This window comes from Erigeron canadensis, chromosome 8, assembly GCF_010389155.1.
Source record: "Erigeron canadensis isolate Cc75 chromosome 8, C_canadensis_v1, whole genome shotgun sequence".
Lineage (NCBI taxonomy): Eukaryota > Viridiplantae > Streptophyta > Magnoliopsida > Asterales > Asteraceae > Erigeron > Erigeron canadensis.
This window is the reverse complement of record NC_057768.1, coordinates 48,810,124-48,824,264: the sequence shown is the minus strand read 5'-3', so window position 1 is coordinate 48,824,264 and position 14,141 is coordinate 48,810,124. Positions and strand designations below refer to the sequence as shown.

At 30.1% G+C, this 14,141-nt stretch overlaps 1 pseudogene; it reads left to right on the top strand.

The window, feature by feature from the left end:
* The first annotated feature begins 458 nt into the window (after positions 1 to 458).
* On the top strand, positions 459 to 4,108 carry LOC122578850 (annotated as a pseudogene).
* The last annotated feature ends 10,033 nt before the right edge of the window (positions 4,109 to 14,141 follow it).

Sequence of the window (14,141 nt, the reverse complement as noted above, 5' to 3'; positions counted from 1 at the left end):
TGTATAAGCCTAAAACCGCCATTTAATTTGATTTAATTTTAATAAATTGAACTAATTTGTTGTACATTGATATATATGCATGTTTAAGCCTACAACCGACATTTAATTTGATAATTTAGAGAAATTAGGAATTTTGATTGATCAATAAAAGTCTGTTCAGTTATCTTTAATATATATAAAGATAAAGATTACGTTCTTTCTTGGACTTTATGTTTATTATGTTCGTACTCCGTATTTACTTAAAAGTATGTATGGTTAGATGATGTGATACTTATATATTCATTTGACATACTTGTGAGTTGTGACTTTAGTCATATGACTTACATGCTTAATAATGCTATTTTATGTTTATGTTTTAATATGCGTCTACGTTTTGTATTCTATTATGATGTGATACTCTTTTAACATGTTTTGGTTGGAGGTTCTATTAAAAACAACATTCCTACCTTTATAGTAATAGAGATGAGCCATATCCTATACTTGAACCTCTTAAGTGGATATCGTTGTTGCCTCTTTTCTTCCAAATAATGGACCATATATATTGATAATTGACAATGTTGGGTAAACCTAAAGGGTTATTAGTAAAACTATCAAAGTAAAGGTGTGAAAAGGGAAAATATTGGTTTGGTGAAACCAAAACGGCGCGTGTTGTTCACACCAATACTTTTCGCTGGTTGTTCTGCAGAGAGAGTAAACAAGTGATATTCGCCGGAATCACATACCGGTGGAATCATGGCCTCCACTCCTCTATGCTATTTCGACGTTTTCAAGAAATCAGGATATCCTTGGTAAATAACTCTTCTTTTCTACTTTACTTTGTGGGTGTATATATATATATTTCGATCGTTTGAAGTTATAGTGGTAGTAATTATTACATTGATATTTGATATGAAGTGATGTATGTCGATATATGGTTTAACTTGAAAATGCCAAAAAAATAAAAATAAAAATAAAACAGGTGTTGGTTTGGAGAAGCCCAACGTGTGGGCATTTGATACTACACAGTTTGATAATATTTTCAAGAAATTGAAAGTCGTAAGGGTGCCTTTAGTTGGGGAAACACCTCTTGTTTTCCATTTTTGTTTTCCAACAAAACATGGAAACCAAAATGTGCATCACAAACTGGTTTCGTGCATTGAGTAACTTATTATAAATATATGATTTAATGAAAAGATTTTGTAATGCACCAAGCCAGCAACGGCACTTTTGAGACCTTCTCATCATGTTCGGGGACTTTTTATAGTAGTGTAACACTATATAATACGTATATTATTGATCAAATTTTACTATCAATACTTTAACAGCAAGCAGCAGAGATAAAAGTAGATGAAGGTAAGGCCGAAGGTAACTATTTTGTTATGAAAATGATGATGTAGTGTTTTTGTTAACTTGTGATTCTTTGATTTTCTGCTGATCTTATAGTTGCTGAAGAGGATGGAGATGAAAAAATGAGTTCCCTAAAGGTCGAGGGTGGAACAACCATCAAAGCCACACGACCTCAAGGAAAGTCTGTCTTTTTTCACAATCAAGTTCAATTATCATGATACTTGAGTATTGATACCTATTTGCGATATATAATATTTGATTATCAGATACAAAAGAAGAGAGAAAGAAAAAGCTTGTCAATGGATACTTGGCGCAGGATCTTGAAGGAATCCTTGTATGTTTTCTTGTTTCTGACTTTCTGTGTGCTAACCGTTACTCTTCCTTTTTATGGGTGCTTATACATAATTAGAAATCTGGATACTTAAAAGCTGTTTTGAGATGGGATTCATTTGTAAGGTTTTATTTTTAAATACATCTGTGGATTCACGAAATCTGGATACTAAAAATCTGGATACTAGAAATCTGGTACTTGAATCATCTTATCTCGTATAAACCCCTAATTAAAGTTGTTTTTAGTATTGTTTTATGTTTAATGTTTTGGTTCATGCTTTCAACACAACATAACTTATTTGATGTTCAAATTACAAGAATTTTGACCTAAACTGGCCTTAAGTTTTGACCGGTTCATCTTGGACCATCAATCCGGCTTATTTTTAACCTTTCATATTTTGAATTCTATATGGAGGCAACAGAAATATAGATCATTTTCAAACGTTCTTGTCGATTCTAGATTTCTTACCTGATTCTGTTGTACTTTTCTATATCTTCCCTTCAATTTTTGTTTTGATATTCTGCAGGTCAAAAGGTTGATGATAGTCCAGAGTGTTTTCTGTCAGGATGGAGACCTAGAGCGGGTAGAAGCATCTGATAATTCCAAAGCAGAAGGTAATTTTTTAGATCCAAATATATATGCAATATATCATTATGCACCGTTTGAGAATTATCTTATGGGGTAAAGTTGGATTGTTGACACCTTTTTGTTGCAGATATATAGTCTGACTTTCTCAGGTATTTTATCAAGCTATTGCATAAAGTAGTAGCTTGCTTACCTGTATGCTTTCTTGGTATCAACTATTAAAACAACGCCTCTGTTTGCAGTTGAATATGAGAAAGAAGTTTCCCCAGAGTGGCGGGGAAACAAATATGGATTTGTATCTGGAGGATTACTTGGAGCTCAATCCCAAAGAAACAAGTCTCGCAAAGTGGATGTTGCTATATATTTTAACGAGAGAACTGCATTTTATGAGAATGATCAAGAGAACCTTTACAAACTTGTACAAGTATGTACCTAATAGGTTGTAAATTACATCTCAGTTCTTAGGTTTGCTTGTACTTCAAATATCAATGTTAAAAGTGTTTTTTATTCAAAGGTCACAGTTCCATTATTAGTATTTGTTATAAATTAGGTTTTTGTAGGATAAAGCGACGTCTTTGAAACAGGGTCTTGGTATTAAGGATCGTCCAAGGAAAGTAGCTGGGGTGCACTTCCAAGGTAAAAAAACGTCTTTCATTGATAGTGAGATGGAGACATCCAAGTCTGAAGACGATAATTCTTCAGCAAAGCGTAGATTCATTAATATATCAGAATCAGGAAAGCACAATGAATCAAAAGTCAAGCTAAAAAAGCCGTGCAGAAGACTTCTTCACCAAGTATCGATCAGTCACTGAAGAAGAGGTCCAATGACACTTTCTTTGTGCTAAACCGCTAATCAACTTTTTTATGGCAGGCACCTGAAAAGTCGTTGAAGCCTAAACAACTTAAAGTTCTTGTCAATGAACATTCATCGGTATTTTTCAGCTTCTCTCAAAACATGAGTCTCTTTCATATTTGAAAAAGAAGGTACGAGCTTATACATAATACTTTTAAATTTATCTGCAAATGAAATTAGTCAAACGGGTTAGTTATATCTTTAAAAACCAGTTTAAATGGTATTAATATTTTTAAGTTGGCTTAAGATGCATTAATTTTAAATTTTTCATATTGATATTGATATGGATGTCGATATTGATAATTGTGTTAAACGGGGATAAGTTATGTCCACATTTCGTTTCACTGTGGGTTCAGTAAGCATACATTTAAAAAGGCAAAGGAAAAAGTGTGGTAAAATGTTTAGGACAAGGTATAAAAATTATTCAAAGCTCGCACGCGTGAAAGAATGTTTTAATTTGAGAGGGTTCACCTTAATCTGGCCCCCTCTATCGCATGGGGACGATCCCGTTTATGAACAGTAAAACTCTCTTGCCTACTGTATACCTATCACTTGTGGGGAAAACCTGCTTGTAAGCAATAAAAGTCCCTGGCCTAATGTATATAGACAATGTGTATAAAGTTCAATAAAAGTAGAATTATGGACAACTGCAGACAGATCAATTCACCCCATCTTGACCTAGTTTATCGCGAACCGTTTTTGGTGTTCTCTCCGATCTGTGCATATCTAATATGTGTTTCTCACTGCAGCTTGAAAATAGAGAAAAGTTCACGGTAGAAGGAAAGAGAGTCCGCCTCTCACGGAAGTAGTTTAAGATCTTTTTGACCAAGTTGAGTGTAGAGTTTGCAGGATACATGAGAGTTTGTCTCTTATCAAGAAGAACGGGTGGGAATTTGTTATAAATTTAGAGATTACATGATTTGAAGGTAACTAACTTTCTTTATGATTAGTTGATCTGAATAAATATATTAAAATTCTATAAAGACATGCCAAAGATTTGAGTGATGCCATGATAATTCGCCGCCTTTGCCATTAATAGTATCCCTATACTTAACACTACTGCTGGGGTGTGTATTATTTTTATGAGACATTGGTTTCTATGCTAGTCATTGTTTAGGTGTATCGTCGTCTGCTTGTTTCTTGGTAACTGTCCGATCGAGTGATGTTGCAATGGGGTGTTTTGTGTTCAGTCTAACAATAGCAGACTTTGTTTTGCTGTTGTGGATTTAAGGTTATGCAAGTAGGAGGTAGGATACCAAAAAAAAATTAAAAAAATTTCTCAGAAATTATTGATGAACACCCTAAATTCCAATTCACTGCACAAACGGTATCTTGTGTCATATGTTTCATTCTATATCATAATAAAATGATTAATTTAAAAACAAATCATTTCGAAAATAATTGAAATCAACTTTATCTAATGTTTTCTGATACTCTGATGAATTCATTTCTAATGGAAGGGTGGCATTGGCGTAACAAGAAATGCTGCCACAAGCAAATGTGTAATGTCATCATAAGCAAGCCCAATGTAAGTATTAAACCAGGATTAGTAAATAATTAAAGTTTGCTGGTATGGGTCGCTAAAACTGACAAACTTGTGCGGGTAAAAGATTGAGATATAAAAGAGCTTAAGACAATATGGCAAACAGTTGTTACCAAATCCAATAGCAAAGAAAGGTAACTTGTTCTCCAGTTGTAAAGGACAACTTTGGGGTGGGTTGAGTAATCATCGGTATCAATATTCCAATGCTGATCCCATTTGGATGATGTTCAAGGTAACTTAGTCCAATACTTATTCTAATAAGCTTTATAGATAATGTTTCGGCTAACAGCTTGATAATTTTTTACTCTTTCATACAAAGCTAAGGCTCTATTTTCTCTTAGTAAAAATAGTTTGTAAGGTAATATTGCTATCATGTTTTTCAGCCAAATGTTAGTCACGGATTCAAAACCTTTGAAAGGCGTATTGGGAAGTCTTTGCCAATGAGGTAGAGCATGGGTTTTTTTTTTTTCTAGCATTAGCTAGTTTCCTCCAGGACGGTAGTGAGACTTCCACCGCCAGTCATGCCCTCGGATTAACTTTGCTTGTGACGTGGTCGATCTCTACCGGACGATGAAAAGGCATGTCGCCGAGTCCAATCACCACTGTTGTTCAAATATATATCTATATATCTATATAATTATTAAAACAATAACAAACCGAACGATTCTAAAGCATCTAAAAACTCAAACCTATTTTATAATATTGACACATAGGAATATAACCTATGTGGCATTCTCATACATTTTTTTCAATATTTTAGTTATAATTATATATTAGAAAAACTAAAAAAACTTAAACAAACCATGGAATATAGTACAAAACGGCAAAAAATTGTTCCGCATTGTTAGACATTATAGGTATCTTCTTTTTTAATTTTACCAATAATAATAATCATAAAATATTAATATAAATAATATAATTCTAATTACATAGATACATATTCATATATACGAGTATGGTACCCACACAATGCGGCGACAGTAGTGGGAAAGGCGGTCTGTTTTATTAGAGATTTTGGGTAGTTACGGAAAGAAAAAAAACAAAAAAGTCTAAGGGCAAATCCGGTAATTTAAAGGTAGAATTACCTAATATAAAAATAAGTCATTTTTTTTGTAAGATATTATAGATATAGATAAATATGGATGAAAAAGAATATCGGTTTTTTTTATGTCAATAATTGTCTACTTTGGCAATAGCAGATTTTTCTATGTCACTCAATGCTTTAGTTCATATGTGTTTCACATAGTTGTTTCTTACATGAAGCTGATATAACTATTGCCAGCGGTGATTGTGGACTAATCGACGTGATTTCAATAAGACAATAAATGTTATTTTTTCTTGGTCTATCACTCTAAAAGAGAGAGGAGTCATGACTCCCAAATTTTCATTCTTTTCAAATTTCACCAATCAAATACTTTCAACACAAAATATATTACTTTAATTTGCATAAGTGGTTGAAAAATGAATAAGTGTTCCTTGGAGTTATCTTTTGTGTCTTGCAATTACTCATTATATATGGCACGTGTTATATGTGATATTGATTAACCTTTACGTACGGTATATATAATTCTTATAGTGTAAATGACTTATACATCATCACTATGACCTTGATAATTTTGTATATTCTTCCATTCCAGTTTAATTGTATACATATGATATTTGAGTGACCTTTACCATTTGGTTTATAGTTGGTTTCATTTGATAATCGTTGTCCAGGATCAATGGTAGCTGCTCATGAATAGGTTCACCGTTCATGTTGATTTTAGTAGTTGCTCATGAGGTCAATATTTTGTTGTCTTCTCATTCATGGTTCTTCCTAATTAAAACTGCTCTAATTTTGTTTTGCTATTGTAAATAATTAATCTTAATTACTTAGGGTTTAATTAAAATCAAATTAACTTTGGGTATGCATGACTCATTGTAAAGATAAAAAAAAAAAAAAAAAAAAAAAAAAGCCTACAATCGACTATCAAAAAGGGTTTTTTTTTTATTTATATACAGTGTTCATATTTAATCATATTATTATTATTATTTAACTTAATTCTTATGTTATTGACATATTATCTCTTTTAATTTAGTTTGTTTCTCATTATAGGTTCGTTATAGCTTCTTCTTCAATAAGAAAAAATAATACCATATTAGTTCACTTGAAGATCTTAAGCCAACATATGTTAGCATCATCTACGACTACGTGTTGTGTATGTATGGACTATTTCGGAGTGGAACAAACCGAAGAAAATCAAAACGTTCGAAATGGTCTTTGTTTATGAATTAGTATGTATTTTTCAAATTATATACTTCGCTGCAAATTTTCTATTCAACTAAATTTGAAAAAAAATAGTAAACTTGAATCAATATTTATATGAAGTTAATTTTCATATGTTTCTTCTTTAGTTTTCGTATTGATTAAGTTGTGATATTGGTCATATTGATGGTTGCTCGAATCATATTAGCTTTGATTAATATATTTTAAAACTACCCGTCCATTAGACGGGTCTGAACACTAGTACATAATAAAACAGTAGTAATCCTAGCTTTATAAATCTATCAACGTCAACTCAAACCTATCTTTAAACTTTGCCACGTAGGATTTAGTCTACGTGTCATCCCACGTCAACTCAAACCTATCTTTAAACTTTGCCACGTAGGATTTAGTCTACGTGTCATCTGCAGGTTTTTTTCACAATATTTATCTATCTTATTTATAATAAAATTAAGTTAAGAAAATAATAAAGATTTCCAATTGATTTTGTTTCTATGTTATCTATTTCGTCATATGGATATCATATGATCATATTTATTGTTCCAAAACAATAAAATTCTTAATTAACTACATAATATCTAATATGTATTTTTGTACGTTCAAAAAAAATATGTACTTCTATATGTGATTTTGAGTTTTAAAAATTTATGTAAGTTGATTTTGTTAATTGTTTTTTTATATTTAATTTTCAAGACATGAGTTTAAAATAGCTTCAACTATTTCAAAAATTTTGATATTTTTCTCAAGATTGGATTCAACATTAATTTGATTATAAGGATGTTCTCTTTAAATTATTGTAATATTAATTTGGTTTCTGGTTATGTAACCTATTATATTTTAATTCTTATTCCATTAAATAAGGATTTATTGTTTTTTTTTTTACATGATACATCTTTTTATATATGCATGATAAGTTATTTCTTACTTACTGTGAATATTATTGTAACCATATGACGTGTAGCTGTAATTATCTTCTTAACTATCTGTTTTCGTTATGTACGATTATATATTCAAGGTTACAATAATTTCATAAAAATTATGCCTTTGTTTCATTTGAAGTTTTTCTTATACTGGCTTTTGTTGACTTATTTGTTATAAATTAATATTAGTGCGTGCAACGCACTATAAAAATATATAAATAATAAGATTAGATTGCTATAAATAATACTCCATATCAAATCTTATAAAGTTTGGCAATATATACACAAATATCTAGATATAAAAATAAAATAAAACTATCTTAACTAAGTTAAATATTAAAACATGAAAAAAAAATTACTATCATAGTAGATAGATGAAATCATAAGTCTCATGATTATATGATTTCAAATATCCTCTACATAATATGTTACCTTTTACGTTTTTTACAATTATTATGGTGTTTATTTATATTATATTTCGGTTTATATTATTGCTTTTTTATAGCTTTATTAGTAATTTAGGATGTTATTTCTTTCAACAATTTCTATCATATTTATAAAATGTGTTTTGACAGGTAATGTAAAAATTTTTGTAAGATGATTTTTTTTTGGGAGATGGGTTCAAAATTAACTTGAATAGCGGTTTCTTTTTATTAATTTATTTTATACTTTATTATATTCAAAGCTTCTTACCTATTTACAAATTTTATTTTCTAGATGAAGTTAAATCTTTTATGCAATGAATATGGTGAAATTATAGAGATCATATATAAGTTTGCATAAACAATGTTAATAGTAAATTATTTAGAAGTTGTCATGTTCTTAATGCAATTACTAATTATAACAATCCGCACATCGCGTGGGTAAAAGATCCTAGTATATATATATATATATATATATATTGCTATCGATTGGAGTAAAAAACTTTAATAAATACAGAAATAAAAGAAACTAATGGTTGAGTATTTGTTGAGGGAATGCTAAGAGTGTTAGGTGAGGGTTAGATAAAGTAAAATTTTTTTATTTGGTTTTTCTGTTTATTATTATTATTATTATTATTATTATTATTAATATTATTGTTATTATAAAATTGTCACTTTCATTAAAAATTAATAGGATTTACAAGAATTTAGTGGGAACCTGAAATACTATCTGGGTCCCCACTCCTCTAGCTATAACAAAATTAATCCTACTAAATATATGTGGAGCAATACGTGCTCCAATGTCCTGTGTAGCGGAGAACTTCTTGATTCGCTTGAGTAGGGCCACTGCATCTTTCTCAAGTTCTCCAAAGGAAGAGAATGATAAAACCATATCCAATATTTGCACACTTAGCCTTATACTTATCCCGTTTGCGTAGTGCAGTCTCAATCACTGCACGATCAGGCACAAAGTCAGTCATACCAGTCTGCGTCAAAGGCGATGACTCTGTCAAATCAATACATACATCAAGCCTTTCATCCCATGAGTAAAGCAATATATCAGCTAGATGTAAGGGGTTGTCTTTATCTCCAATAAGCCCAATATCAACTTCTTTTATCTCCAATAAACCCAATATTATTATTATTATTATTATTATTATTATTATTATTATTATTATTATTATTATGTTTGATATATATATATATATTATATATATATATATATATATATATATATTGCAGTGATAGATCTCTCACCCAAAGCTACTGAATTTAATTTGTTCGTTGTCAAAGATGCCCGGTAACGGACTCTATATTGGGAGAAAGCTAGTAAACTGAAAACATATATAAGCCCAATCCAGAAAATAAAAAGAAATCATCAAAATCATAATTTGTTATTTTGTTGTCTAATCCATCCATTAGATAGATAAGAAACCCATACCAGAGATAGAAAACTAGGCACGGAAACAAGTGGTTGGTGGTCCATGGCGTCACGCCAAGTACACTACACCTTATTTTCCATCATCTTTGAAAAAAACTTCATTCCACCGTCACCACCGTCATCTTGACTAGATTTCTTATTTTATTTGATTTTTTACTCTTATTAATAGTCTGAATTTTATATGTATAAAAAGTACAGTTATATCGCAAGTAAATAGGTTGTTCCTACAGCTATCTTTTGGATTAGGGGGTTCGAGCTGTTTTAATTTCACTTTTTGTCTAATAACTCGCTTTAGTTTATGTTATGACTTTTGACTTGATTCATTTACTAGGAACAAGCTGGCATAACCGTATATATATTGTATATATTTTATAGCGTAAAACAATTAGCTAGGATAGTGGTATGATATGGACTACCAATAGTAGTGCTCCGTATGTGAAGGCAGGCAAGTTGTAAGTAGGAATAGGATAGAATAGAATCGGTCAATATACTATGTATGTAGGATGGGGCTTATTGGGCAACAAGCAAGAAAAACATAAAGTGGTTATTTGGAGTTATATGAATTTTTAGTTCGATACCGACTAAACTTTCAATACGAACTCAACAAGTTGCTCATAGTCTTCGTGAGGCTGCAAAACACGTCAATCTTGTTATTTTGATCATTTATAGTTCTGTATATGATGTTACAACGTTCTTTGGGTGGCCATTTCTTCTAATGATCCGTTTACTATTGTGTTTTCTATGTTTTTTAGTTACACAAAAGTGAAAATTAAATAATGTAGTGTATATATGTCAGTAACACAATCACTTTTACACATTTATCACTTAAGTCTGTAATGTTCTGTTATACGATACGATTCGTAATTATGCTTTTTTGTGGAGTTGAAATAGGCCGGAGTAACAGAGTCAAAATGAAGTGGGATGAGTGGTTAAAAACAAACATATGTTATGTAATTTGTAATCGTTTGTAAGTCAAGGGGAAAAAAAAAAACATGTTTACTCACTAAAATATGTGAGAATATTTTGTTATTTTTGCATAGCTATCTAAAAGACCAGAAGTATAAATAGAGTGTTTAGTGTCATAATTTTCATAGCACAATACGTGGATCTTACAACTTATCCATTACATTATTATACTAATGAAGTAATAACGCCAAGAGCCCAAGAATATTAAAAAATTGAAAAGTTTAAAACAGCTATTATTAAATTACATATACTGAGAAGACAATTATTTGATAATTTTATTTGAATCACACCATGGCTTACGTATACGTGTGTACCGATATAATAGTATGCGATTTATGACATAACTGATGCGGGATATATTTCTTAACAAGAATTGCAACGTAAAGAAGATATAATTTATACATATTTTAACTCATTAATTTGATTTTTTCATTCGTTTATATAACTTTTCCTTTTATAAATATGTATTTAAAAATAAAAAATGGAATTTATATAATTGCAAATTCACCTAAACTGTTTTAATCGAACTACCTGTTTAATAAAGTTAATATGTCAACGAATCGTTTGAAATAATTATACGACAACCATTATCAAAATGTTACCATCAATGGAAATAATTTACTAAATTGCATCGTGCAGACATTTAACATAGTATTTAATATGTTTGTGCACAACTTTTCTCTATAATTAGTTGATCGGTGATGATTGATTTAAGTTATTTTGTAATAGTTAAGTTCAAACACTAGTTTATTAAAAATGCATAATGTATTATTAAGTTTGCAATCCACATGTTGTATGATAACTACCTATGAATCTAAGCGTCCTGATCTTAGCCTAATCAATAATCAATAGGATAAGATGCATGTTCTTGCTTGCTTGATTTTAACTAAAAGGCTGGAATGAAAATTTTGTTCGATTTTAAAAACATAGATTATATAGTTTAATCAAATATATATTTTTTTTAAAAAAATTAAGTGACCCATTGGTAAGGTCCAAAAAGGCTTGAATAAAAATTTTGTTCGCTTTAAAAACATAGATTATAGAGTTTAATCGAATATATATATATATATATATATATGGAAGGGAATATGAGGCTGTTAGACATCTAAGTTGGGTGAAAAACAACTCACATATCTTTTTTTAAGCCATAAAAATTATGGGGGCCAATCATTTATTCAAAAACTAAAATATTGGTATGTGAGGGGTTTTTCGCCCAAATTGGATGCATAACAGTCTCATACTCACTTTTCTCATATATTAAAAGAGAAATTTTAAGTGACCCATTGGTAAAGTCCAAGACCTTAGGAAAATCCACCAAGGTTCGAATCCGACTTCCAACATTTGTAGGAGTAGATTATTCGGGGAGTTTTCGAGAGTTTTAGGTTTCATCCCAGACATGCATGGTTCGAGATCCGTCTACTGCCTAATTGAATATCACTATGGTATCTTGAATGCTAAAACTATATTATAACTCGTAATTCAAAAGTAAAAGAATTTCTTATTTGTTTACATCTCTAAGTATGTACAATTGTACATACATATATCTACCTATGGGGAGCCTTATTTTGAGAATCATTTTTTTGTAAGAACCTTGAGAACTTTTAAATTATGTATTGGATCTTATGTTTTTTTTTTGTTCATTCACATGTGAAACGTTACAAAAATACATGTTGTAGAAGAAAGATTTTTTCAAAACCTTATATATACCCATTTGTTAACATGTGAACGAAAACGTGAACATATTTATTCACAAGTTCTCAAAAAACTATTTTGAAGGTTTTTTAAAAAAGTTTATTATACAACATACTTTTTTGTATCATTTCAAATGTGAATGAATAAAAAAAACATGTGAACAAATATATTATCTAAGAGTTCTCATGGTTATTAAAAAAAATGGTTCTCAAAAAAATGGTTATTAATAAGGAGTTTTCGTCCTCTCATTGTGATATTCGTTCTGTACCTATAAAAAAAAAGTTATATCCTGTTTTGAAATTCAAACAAATATAAATAGGGTATATTGATAAAACTAATTCGTTTTTTTCTTTTTTAGACTCTCTCTCTCTCGCATGTCTTTGAATCCAATTATGTTTTAATATACCTGGCTTTTGATTTACTCGATTATGTTAGTTAACTATAAACAATGTTAAATATGAACACAAAGTTAAATGGAAAACATAAACATATGTATGCGGGAATGTCAAACAAGGAAGTAAATAAGTATAACAAGTGCACAAATGGAAAATCCAATCTTATCGAAATCATAGGTTGGTCCAAAAAGCGATTTTGACAAAAAGACACGGTCGTAACAATTTGCGCACGCATGACGTACATCTAACCAACATATTATTATTGCTGATATCTATATTCAAAGGAAGTGATATTCGTACCACTATCTTTGATTAATGTATCATAATGTACATATTGTATAGCTGACAGTAGAAGTCAGAAATGCACAGTTGTGGTACATCAATCAAAATAAATGGTACGAATATCACTTCCCATATCTAAATATATTTATACATGGGGATGACAATATAAGGTTGTCGGGTATCTAAGCTTATGTGTGGAACACTCACATATTGTTTTTTTTAATCCATAAAAATTATGGGGGCCCATGCATTTATTCATTAAAAAAGAAATAATAAAAATATTAGTATGTGAGGGGTTCCACATCTAAGCTTAGATGCCAGACAGCCTTATATTCCATTTTCTTTTTATATATATATATAAGGGGACAATCAAATAAGAACAGTCTTAAAATAAGAACACGGTGAGAACACTTAAAAAACTACATTTTGATGCATTAAAAGTCCATAAAACTAACATAGTGCTAATTATCATTATTTAAGTGTTTAACAACACATTAGTCTGTCAAAATCGAGAAAATCGTGTTTTTTGTTTTATGCATATATGTTGGATGCATATTTATCAAAATGATAAATTAAAAAAAATGTATTACCCTATATATATATATAATAAAAAATAGTGATCCTGGCTTTTTAAAACCATCCACCTCAAATCAAAATTATCATTAGAATTTGCCAAATAGGATTTTTGATGACCATTTCAAAAAATGTGTTATGTAAATACATATATCCTATTTAGGTAAAACAAGTATGGTACCCGCAAAATGCGGCGGCGGTAATGGGTACGACGGTCTAGTATTGTCGATAACGGTATTATTTCTGGTGGTGGTCTAGTTTCAAACGGTGCAGGTTGATGTATTTAAAAAGATGATGACTTAAATTGTTAATTATTAAAATAAATGTCAAGGGCAATTATGGTATTTCAAAGACAGAAAATACCAAAAATAAAAAAGGTTCTTTTGCTTTATAAAAGAGTAAAGATAATCATCATGTGTTTTTGCAAGATATCTGTCTATTAATTTTTATAAAAGGATTGCATAATATTAAGATGATACTCGATCGGATATGTATACAAAGGGAACAATTTAGGATACTCGATCATGGTTGTAATTTATCAAAGATTTT